The sequence below is a fragment of the Dipodomys merriami genome, unplaced genomic scaffold (assembly GCF_024711535.1).
Source record: "Dipodomys merriami isolate MVZ:Mamm:240054 unplaced genomic scaffold, mDipMer1.0.p SCAF_13, whole genome shotgun sequence".
Classification (NCBI taxonomy): Eukaryota; Metazoa; Chordata; class Mammalia; order Rodentia; family Heteromyidae; genus Dipodomys; species Dipodomys merriami.
The window spans coordinates 2,501,897-2,513,135 of record NW_027202604.1 but is presented as its reverse complement, the minus strand read 5'-3'; the positions used below and the strand labels follow the sequence as shown (position 1 = coordinate 2,513,135).

General features: G+C 41.8%; 1 pseudogene; it reads left to right on the top strand.

Annotated features, from left to right (window-relative positions):
* Positions 1 to 2,036: 2,036 nt before the first annotated feature.
* LOC138824513 (small ribosomal subunit protein eS24-like) lies at positions 2,037 to 2,409 on the top strand (annotated as a pseudogene).
* The last annotated feature ends 8,830 nt before the right edge of the window (positions 2,410 to 11,239 follow it).

Here is an 11,239-nt window from a genome sequence, read left to right as displayed (position 1 = left end):
AGCTAAACAAGTGGAAGTTTTGGAGTGAAGGTGTAACTTAGCCCTAATTTAATTTTTAATTAATTTTTAAGGTAAAAATAGTGGTCTTAAGGGTAAAGGATTCAATCTCTTTTCCATCCCCAACCCAGAAGAAAGACAACTTCCATCTGGCCCAGCATTTTTTTAAAAATGATGCAGTCGTAAGAATAGGAAGACAAAAAATAATAAACTCCAGAGCTTGATTGGAGAGCAACATTTTACCTCAGGATGTATAAATACAAAATGGCAAAGAAAGATGTTCCCAGATTTGTCCTTTGTCCTTCGTTAGCCAGACAGATAATGAGTTCCCATTGGGGAATTTTTTTTTCATTCAAACTACATATAACTTCCATACTTGTGTGAAAAGAGAACCCATAAATCATGCATTATTGTTTCCTAGAAACTGGGACTGTACAAAGGAGAGCTCAACAAAATCCTTTGTTTCATAAGCTTGCAATTTTTTAATTAAATACCACTTTAAAGTCACACATATATAAAAGCCAAATGCTCCTGATGCATTCACCTTTCAGCATAGTGCACAAACTTCCCTTCCATGAGTGCTGCTGTGAGAAATGAGATGCTTACATTTCCCCCTATTTCTTTCTCTAGTATCAATTTAGGTGGAATTTGAAACACAGCTTGAAAGACAGAGTCACTATGGTAGAGTCATTGTGAGCAAGGTGTAGGCTATATAGACTGATCAGAAACAAATAGGAGAGGGAGAGATGAAGGGGTTCAGGGAAAGAGGGATGAAGAGAGGGAGAGAATAAGAAGAGAGGAAGCAACAAATGAGGAGGGAGGAAAGGAAGGACAGATGGAGGAAGGAAATGTCTTGGCCAAGCAAACAAAAACCTAAGATAATTGATCTGGTCAGACATACATACCACATAATCTAGTTAGCTCTTCACCAACATCCATGTTTCCTTGATCTCTGGTATGTTTCTAAACTTCATTTCCCAGCCCCTTCACATATAACTAAATGTATGTTACTGGTTAGTCCTTACAAAAATATGGGCAAAGGAGTCTTAAGTCCCATGCAAGAAAGGTCTCTGCTCTCTTCCCACGTTTGTTCCTTCCTTGATTGACTGCTGGCTAGATGCAACACTAGCTAGGTGGAACATACCCAGTGGCAGTTTCCAAAGCCCTGGAAGATGCTAGAGCCATACAATGAAGGACGCTGTGTCCCTGATGATTGCATTGGCGCAGAGTGTTCCTCTGCAACAGTGGACTGTGATATGAGCAAGATGAGAAACTAAGAACTGGGGTAGTTTTCACACAGTTAACCAGCCCTGAACTACATTCTCCATCCATACTAAGTGCCCTAGAAATTTCATGTACAAATCTCTTTTCCACTATTCAGCAACCTGTATATTGTATCCCAGAAATCCCAGTTTCACATTCAGAAAGCTTTATGGAGATCTTTCCCCAGTCCTAAATTTATAGTTTTAGTCAATTTGATATTTAGCTTCATATAACTTCTGTTTATAAAAAAAATAATGATATATGAGTCAAGCGGAAAAGGTCAGATAATGTGATGTTAGGAAAATGAACCCTTAAATATGTATTTTAATGTTTTTGTTTCTTTCATGCATGTGTTTCTAACACATTTATAAGATTATTTCTTTGTTGCTTTGTATGTCCCTCCCCCACAGTGTAACCCCCGCTTTCACTATATTTGATGTCAGTATAACATGTGGAGGAGATGGGGACAAACAAGTCGTTTAAGGATTCAGGTGGACCTGTTGCAACAATGAGAAGTACAAAATGTCATGTCAAAACCAGCTTTACAATGTCGGTGTGGGGGGGGGGAGGGGGGTATGATTGGGTGGGGGGAGGGGGGAGGCTGGGAAGGGAGGTGAAGGGTAAACAAAGGAGGAGGCTGCAATGCTTGGTAAGAAATGTATGCATTATCCTGCCCATGTAATTGTAGCCCCTCTGTACAGTATGTTCTCAAATAAAATAAAATAATATTAAAAAAATTAAAAAAAAATAATGATAGCTAAAGGTTTGCAGCCATCATGAATGACACAGTAACTATCTAGACCAGGAAGCTCATGATCAACCAACTTCTTCAGAAGAAATAGATAGTCATTGATATCCTTTATCCTGGGAAGGCAACAGTACCTAAGACAGAAATTTGGGAAAAACTTGCCAAAATGTACAAGACCACACCTGATGTCATCTTTGTATTTGGAGTCAGGCTTTGGCATGACTTATGATTCCTTGGATTATGCAAAGAAAAATGAGCCCAGACACAGACTTGCAAGACATGGCCTGTCTGAAAAGAAAAAGACTTTGAGGAAACAACAAAAGGAGCTCAAAAACAGAATGGAGAAAGTCAGAGGGTCTGCAAAGGACAACATTGGAGCTAGCAAAAAGCCAAAGGAATAAAGATCCTGCAATGATTTGACCTGCAGTGATGGCAAATTTTTCATGAAGGGATTGATAAAGGGTAAAACCCTTTTTTTAAAAAAAAAAAAGAAAGAAAAAGGCTTCAAGAATGACACCATGATTTGGGTCAAAATGAGAAAACATTTTGTGAAGAGCAGTACTGGGGATTGAACTCAGTCCTTGAACTTGCCAGGTAAGTGTTCTACCAACCTGAACTACAACCCCAGTCTTCTTGCTTTTAGTTTGCTTTTAAAATAGGATCTCACTTTTTCCTGGCATGACCTGGAACCATAATCTTTCTATCAATGACTCCCAAGGAAGTATTTTAGGCATTATGAGCCTACAGTCTCTGTCTCAACTGATCACCCTGCTCTAGGGGCCTCCTATGCAGCCAGTGACAACACATAAATGAATATGCACAGCTCTGGCAAGCTGGGCTTCACAGAAACAAAAAGCAGGTCAGATGTAGCCAAAGGGCCACAGTCTGGACCCATGGGTTGTCAACAGTACTTAAATTTTCTTTCTTCCCCAGCACTGCACTGCATGTGGCACAAAGTAAAACACATTTTACATCCTTTCTCCTTCCCTTCAAGTTTGTTTTTTGAAGGTTTAGGTTTGAAGTCAGAACTGAGTTTAAGTCCTATTTATCAGTTGGTGACTCTAGTTAAGTCACCTTTTGGGAAAGACTTCATTTCCAAATCTGTAAAATAAAGGTAACAATATGTAACTTACAGGCTTTTATGGGTGAGGACAGAGAAACATACCAAATGATGCGTATATTTTGTAAAATATAAATCCAAGTGCAGAAGTAAGAGACTATTATTGTAAGCTGCCTTTCCCTTCCTGGATACTAAATTTACATTCTTCCCATTAGAAATGTTTTTTTTTCCCTGACAAATCCCAAGGAGGTCCAGTAAATCCCCATTTAGCCTAGTCCAAGAAGCTAGTCTACAGGCTGCCTCCACCTGTGTTCTGATGGGCTGCCAGAAACCCGAGCCTCCTTTATAGTCACTAACTGGAACCAGACAAGGCAGCTACAGTTGCCAAACATGTTACTGCTTTAGAGATAAAATACAATACAGATAGGTTTGTGATGGTCATTTTCAGTATGGTTTGACCAGCCAGTAACACACAGCAGTTGGCGTTGGACCCGATGCTATCTGAGATGAGCTGGATTTGAGATCCTATTCCCATTGAAAGACTATCACCCCTACAAATCCACGCTAAGGCCTGCAAAGAGTAATACTGAGGAATCTTCTAGTTATGTATTAATATGGTGAGAAAAAATGTGGATGTTATACTTGATTCTATGGTTGCAAATTTCCATGTCTACCACATTCTACTGAAAGTTACATTAGTAGAAAAATACAGGATGTCAAGTGAGCCTAAGCTTTACCTTCCATAGAAGATTGTAGAAACTGCATACAGTGATTACTTCCTCCTTTAAAAGAAAATACATTATTTTTTGGGTTTCATTGATACTTGCATTAAAATGGGAAGGAAAACATTTTAATTGCTTTTTTAAAAAAATGAGTTAGTCATTTTTTATATCCCAACAGTGTCTGAGTAGTCCCTGGTAAGAGGTGGGCTTCAACACAAGTCCATTCACAGAGCAAAGTTCCATTTCCCAGGCAGTGACCCGTATTGGAGATGGCAAATATGACACAGGTACCCTTACTTCTCCATCTTAAGCTCCTGGAAGGCATCACTAATTACCCAAGGTGCCTTTTTCCTGCACAATAACATCTTGGCCAGAGCAATCTTTTAAGATCTCTGCACAGCAACCCATTCAGGATTAGGGTTCCTTTGACTAGCAATTAGCCCCTCCTTCCAAATATTTCCTCTTGCACTCTTTTTTTTTAATTATCTTTCTTTTTATTAGCAAGTATTGGTTGTACAAGAAGGAGGTTGTGAAGTTCCCATACATGTATACAATGTATCACAGTCATACCCCCTCCATAACCTACCCAGTCTTATTTCCAGTTAACACTAAAAAGCCAGAAGCAGTGAGGTAGCTCAAGTGGAAGGGTCCCAGCCTTGAGCAAAAAACTGAAGTGACATTACCAGGTCCTGAGTTGAAGCCCTAGTACAAGGACCACCACACCCAACAAAAATAAAACATTCCATGGGAATGAATGTAGATCTTGTAACATACAACTACAGAAAATAGTAATGTCTGGCATTGAGCTTCCTTAAATTATAAATAACATGAGGAAACTGTTAGGTTTTTAAAAAGAGGTAGCCGAGTAAGAACTGCACCAGCACGCACGTGGTATTCAGGTAAGGGGTAGTAGACCTGCTGGGACCAGGCAAGGTTGGCACTCCACATGGCTGGGAAAGGCCTGGGAATGAGAGAGAGCTGGGAAGAGAGGAAAGAGAGAGAGAAAAGAGCCAGAAAAGAGCAGAGAGAGGGGTAAGAACAGTAGCACTCACGTGGTATTCAGGTTAAGGGATAGACCTGCTGGGACCAGGCAAGGTTGGCACTCCACGTGGCTGGTAAAGAGAGAGAGCAAGAAAAGAGCAGCAAGAGGAAGAGAAGAAGAGCAAGAGCAAGAGCAAGAGCAAGAGCAAGAGCAAGAGCAAGAGCAAGAGAGCGTCTGGGCCTGGGTTAGGCCTTATGTAGGGTATGGGCGGGGAAAGGTGTGGCCACATCAAATTCAGATGTGACCTCAGCGGATGCAGATGTGACCTCTTCCAGGTATCCCAGTTGCCTAGGTAATGCAGGTACTGGGTGGAGACTTTGCTGCGAGGAGGGTGGAGTCTGCTGGCCATCCAGGAGCGGACCTTACATTCCAGCCTTTTAATAATCATGAAATAGGGCGAGGATTCTCTCTGGCTACTTCCTGCTGACAAGGGGCATCGACAATAGGGGTAAAAGGCTGGAATTTGGTCTCCTCCCAGAGAAGGCAGTGAGCAGCAGCTGTCCCTTGGTGGCGTGAGTCCTTAGATGAAATCTGGAGAAGTCTCATGAGCATTGAGGGGCTGGAAAAAAATACTAGAGAGCAAATAAATGGCAAGAGGAAGGACTTGGGCTGAAAATGTTGTTAGAAATGTCCCTAGTTACTTCTGACATCTGGCGACTAGGTAGAGAAGTCAAGTGACAAAGGCAAGAATATAAATTCCTGTTCAGTTAATAGGTAGACAGGTATAGACACTGGCTGGGTAGGCTTCTTACTTCTACTGACCTCCCGGCTCAGGTTAATTTTGAAAGGGCAGGCACAAAGTAGCTGATGTGACATCATCTCCTCTTACTCCTTTCCACGTTCCCTTGTTCCCCAGACTGGCTGAGTCTAGGTGCTTGTTGCTGGGATGGCTTGTCCCAGTTGGTATTCAAGATTTGAACTCAAGGCCTGGGCACTGTCCCTGAGCACTTCTGCTCAAGGCTAGCACTGAACCACTTTGAGTTATAGTACCACTAGTATTCAAGGAGGTTTGAACTCAAGGCCTGGGCACTGTCCCTGAGCACTTCTGCTCAAGGCTAGCAGTGAACCACTTTGAGTTATAGTACCACTTGCAGAGTTTAGCTGGGAGACGGAGTCTTAGGAATTTTTTAGCCCGAGCTGGCTTTGAACTGAAATCTTTGCCACAAAAGCCCTTTATTATTTCCAATTAAAGCAACAAGGAGATCAAGTAGAATAAGTAGAGCTTACCTGGTTCTTATCAAGAATTGCCAACAAATATTCTGAAATGACAAAACTCATTAGATGTGATGAGAATTTTAGCACAGATATATCCAGTATTTTAGAACCACGTAGTCAGTAGTAGAATACACAACACAAAACAAAAAAGGCAAAACTCAAAACCTAAAATTTCGACAACGTTTAGACATCTTTGCTAACAAAGCATATCAGCTGGTTGGGCCTCCATTACCAGGGCCTGTGAAAAGAGCAACTTGTTAGCAAGGCACCTTAGAATAGATGGAGTAGTAAACTTAGTGGAAGGTTAAGGGTCAGATGGGGCCAAACCCTTAAGCCACCACGTGGCCAAGATGGCGAATTCAAGATGGCGAATCTCTGAAAGAATGCAAAGAAAGCCTGAATAGATTAAGCCTACATTGGCTAGCCTTTGAGAGGGAACCTAGAGGGGGGGGGTCCCTGGGACCCAGCCTGCATCGCACTCTTCAAGGCACAGGCCAAAAAGTTATAAAAAAAAAAAAAAAAGGGTAGAAAGTTGCCCATGAATGGCAGAGAGAGAGCAAAGAGAGCCCGAAAGTAAACAGACTTCCGATCATTTACCATTGCAGTAGCAAAAACTGTGTACTTCTGAGAATGGCATAAAAATGAGGCTCTCTGGCTTTCCAGGGAGTGCAGGAGACATTTCAAAGGGGCTTCACGGCTTGGGCGTGATTCGCAGCACCCGATTAATGAGTAGGAGAGTCAGTCTGGTGAGTGAGGGAGAGCTGACCAGGCAGAAGCAGCGTCCCGACTTCCCCCAGAGCCCTCTAGAGAGAGCAACAGAGAACCGTAGAGAGTAGCTTCACTCACCAGAGTAGAGAAGTGGTGTGGACGTGGATGTGAAGGCAGCAATGGTATTGATGCATTGATTCCGCCACAGACAGACGGGTTTGCAAAAGTCCATCAGAGCAAAAAGGGAAGAACAAAAAAAATGAAAAAAGAGGCAAAAAACAGAGAAATCCCAGCTATCCTGACTATAAGCCTTTATCTGAGTCACGGTACCATTTATGTTAGGTTTCTAAAAAGAGGTAAGCCGAGTAAGAACAGCACCAGCACGCACGTGGTATTCAGGTAAGGGGTAGTAGCCCTGCTGGGACCAGGCAAGGTTGGCACTCCACGTGGCTGGGAAAGGCCTGGGAATGAGAGAGAGCTGGGAAGAGAGGAAAGAGAGAGAGAAAAGAGCCAGAAAAGAGCAGAGAGAGGGGTAAGAACAGGAGCACTCACGTGGTATTCAGGTTAAGGGGTAGACCTGCTGGGACCAGGCAAGGTTGGCACTCCACGTGGTTGGGAAAGAGAGAGAGCAAGAAAGAGCAGCAAGAGCAAGAGCAAGAGCAAGAGCAAGAGCGCCTCCTCTTGCACTCTTAATTCATTAAAGTTAATTGATCTTCATACCCACCAAGTACCTTAAACTCAAAGCCTATTGTTATCCTTGACTAATAATCATCCAATATCTAATCAATTCCCAGTCCTCTTTAATACTTCACATAAATTCTCAATTGCTTCTCCATAGTTCTAGCATAAGAGGCTGGGGAAACTTTGGTCTCAGCTATCTTAACAGCTTCTATGGGGGTGCTTATAGGGCTTGAATTCAGGTTATTGCACTCTGGCACTTTACCACTTGACCCAGGCCTCCAATTTTTGTACTATTTTTGCTAGTTATTGACAATAGGATCCTTGAAGATGTGTCTGCCCAGGCTGGTTACAAACTGTGAACCTCAGGTTTCAATCTGCTGAGCAGCTAGGATTACAGGGGCACCCAACTCAATAACTTCTTAAGTGCTACTCTGTTCATGGCCTTACACAGCCAAAAGGGCTGCTATTGAGGTAGAACATGTCAGTGGCTTGTCATGAGTTAAACCTTCCTTTCCTCTCCAACACCATCACAATCATTGCGTTGACTTTGATATTCTTAGAAAACACTCTTTACCCTACTTAAAACACGTGCACATTTCTATTGTTCACCTGTGATCTCCTTGGCTAAAATAAGATTCTTCAGTTAACAACTTCAATGCTGTCTTTTCACATGTATCTTCCTGTATTACTCAGCCAATGGTTCTTCTCTTTTTCTGACACGCCTATTTTCAGTAAGTAAACCCTGGGCTTACCTAAAACACTTACACACACAGAAGCTGCAAGTTTTAGTAGATGAGGAAACATCCATGGAATTAGTACTTGCTCATTCTTATATTTTGCGATGTTATATTTCTCTTCTTTTGCTTTGTCTTGTTTTGGTAGTTTATGTGAATCTGTTTTGAGCTCTATTTGTAATGGGAGACTATCTTAACAGAACATTAGAGAAGAAAGTACCCATCATTTCCTTTCTTAACAAACATTTAGAATATTGTACCCTACATAAAGGGTAGAGTAGATATTCATGTTTGATTCAAGGGCCACTGATCACTCTCATTATCTGAGTTTGTTATTGTTTGTTTTATTTTGTTTTGGGCTTGAACTCTGGGCCTGGGCACTGTCCCTGTACTCTTCAGCTCAAGGCCAGCGCTCTACCAATTGAGCTACAGCGCCACTTCCGGTTTTCTAGTGGTTTATTGGAGATAAGAGTCTCATGGACTTTCCTGCCCAGGCTGGCTTTGAACCATGATCCTCAGATCTCAACCTCCTGAGTAGCTAGGATTACAGGTGTGAGCCACTGGTGCCCGGCTGTTATTGTTTTGTTTTTTTTTTTTGGTACCCCTTGATAGCAAGAATCCCATATTTACCCAGTTTTAAAAATCTAGTAATGGAGGCTAACGGCTGCTTTATTAACCATACTTTGAGAGTCAGTGAAAAAGCAGAGTTATCTAAGCATTGCCTATTGGGTGGCCTTAGTTGGAATCTAATTCCACTGCTTGGAATCTAATAAAGGGACACCCACAAAGATGAAACCATAGCCCCAAATTCCTATTCATTCAATAATTCCATAATAATTTTTAATAAAATTAGAAACAAAGAACAATTGTGAAGATCCTTTGTCTGTCAGTCCCCCTCCTCAGAGAGCCTTCAGGAGATGTTTCCAGAGTGTTGGATGAGGTTTGGCTCATTCAAATCCATTGTTTATGCTTCCATTGGAAGAAGCTGTGTCCTCTCCCAGCCCCCATGCAGTTTTTGAAAATGGCACTCCGTGTAGGGTGTTCCTTGCAGAGGAACTTTGCTCTTGAGGGAAAGTTCCACATGTCGGGTCATAAATTTAGAAAGACCTGGTCTCAAAAGGCACTCTGATTTCAACAAAGGACAGAGGGAGAGGGTAGTTTTAAACCAGTTCTGCTAGAAGGCTCAGAAAGAAGAGAGGTCTGTGTAGGAATATTGGCCAATTTACTTTTTTAAACACCTATATATTTTCTTGTCACTCAAGTCATATACTCCTTTGCATCAATAAAGAACCTATTGTTTACCCACCCACTTGACAGATGGGTGAACTGAGTCTGAGGCTGTTGATTACAGAATTAAAAGAGTACCTTCAGGGGAATGCCCAATGGACTAAGTCTCCATCCCAACATGTCTTCTTTCTCTTTACTCTTAGAGTGAGGCTGACCAATGGAAACCTTCTGCCTGTCTTGGATGAAGTAGGCACCTTCAGAATGAAAATAGATTACGTTAAGACCACCAAAGTAGAGACCAGTAGTGAGCTCAGGAAGTTTGGATACTTTGCATGAATCCTGTTCCAGTTCAGAACTAACGGCTAAAATTTGATATGACTTCCTTTGAGGTTTAGTGGAGAACACAGGGATGACTCAAGTCATCTTATTTGTTGGACTTCCTTCCTCTTTCTGGTCAGGGACTTAGTTTCCTGCTCCCATTTTATTCTCAGTATTCAAGACAGGGCCTGCCATGTAGTTAACACTCAATAAATATGTGTTAAGTTACTATTATTATGAATAATCCAGTTACCAATTCATTTTGGCCTTAGACATTCTCTAACTTCCAAGAACTAGGATCACTATTCTACAAGAAGTTATGTTCTTCCTAAGCAGTAAGTGGACCATTATTTCTACCCTCAAAGGAGAACATTATGAGACTATCCTTAATCACATTCATGATATCCTGATTCTCTCTGAGGTACAGTGTATAGAGATGGGGTATCATAAGCTCCCCCCACATCAGGTCTACAGGATGAAGGTACAAACAGCTGAGCATACAATCTATGGACCAAAGCCCAGTGAAGTCACTACATTGGGGGCCCAATACTGTCATCACTATCCTCACAAGTCCATGCTTCTGGAATCTTTTGTGGTGGACTCCACACACCTGCAGCATCTGGCTTATGGCTGAGCAGTTCAACTATAACAGACCGGATCCAATTCAGCTTGACTCAGACCCATGGGCAGGCAGTGCCTTGAACCTCTCTGGGACTCAGTGTCTTTGATTGCACCTACCTCCCAATGCAGCAGATGGCAAACCTGATGTATGCCCCTATTGTGTGGGGATCTTCTTACGCTACATGCTCATAGCAAGCAGGTTTGGGAGAGACCCTGAGACCTTGCTGCTCTATTTAGCTCCCAAATGATGCCGCTAATGTCAAGGTCATTGGATGGTGAATTAGATAATAGGAATATGATAATCAGAATAATAAGAAATAGGAATAAAGGCATTCTAAAGAACTGAAATACAAGCTCCATAAATAAGATTATTAATCATGATTACTCAATAATAGTATTTTATCTAAAACACATGAAACACTAATAGTCAAGCTTGGCTTATCCTGCTTCAGGCCTTGTATACTCTAATGCAAACCTTGTGATTCCATCTAAAACCTCCTTCAGACCTGCCCCTGAGCCCTCCTGTAATGACAGAAGTCAAGGGCACAGTGAGAAGATATTTTACTGCCCATGTATTTATGTATGGGTTTGGGGGTATTTAAATACTGGCAATTAAAACCTTGTAAATTTGTATTATCAACAAAATAAATGTAGACGGGTTAGTTACTCATTGCTAATAAATTTGATCATTCATTTATAAAGTGAATGCTCACCCAAGAATCACAGAACACTCTATAAATATCACTTCCCTAAGCCACAAACCACCTCAACAAGGAAAGCACACAACACCCTTGAGGGGTTAAACAAACTCTTCCCAGGCCTGCTGGGGAGGGATGGCATTGAATTCCACCTCCTTGGTCCTACTCCCCAGTCAAATTCAGCTTCTGCTCAGGGGCAGACTCT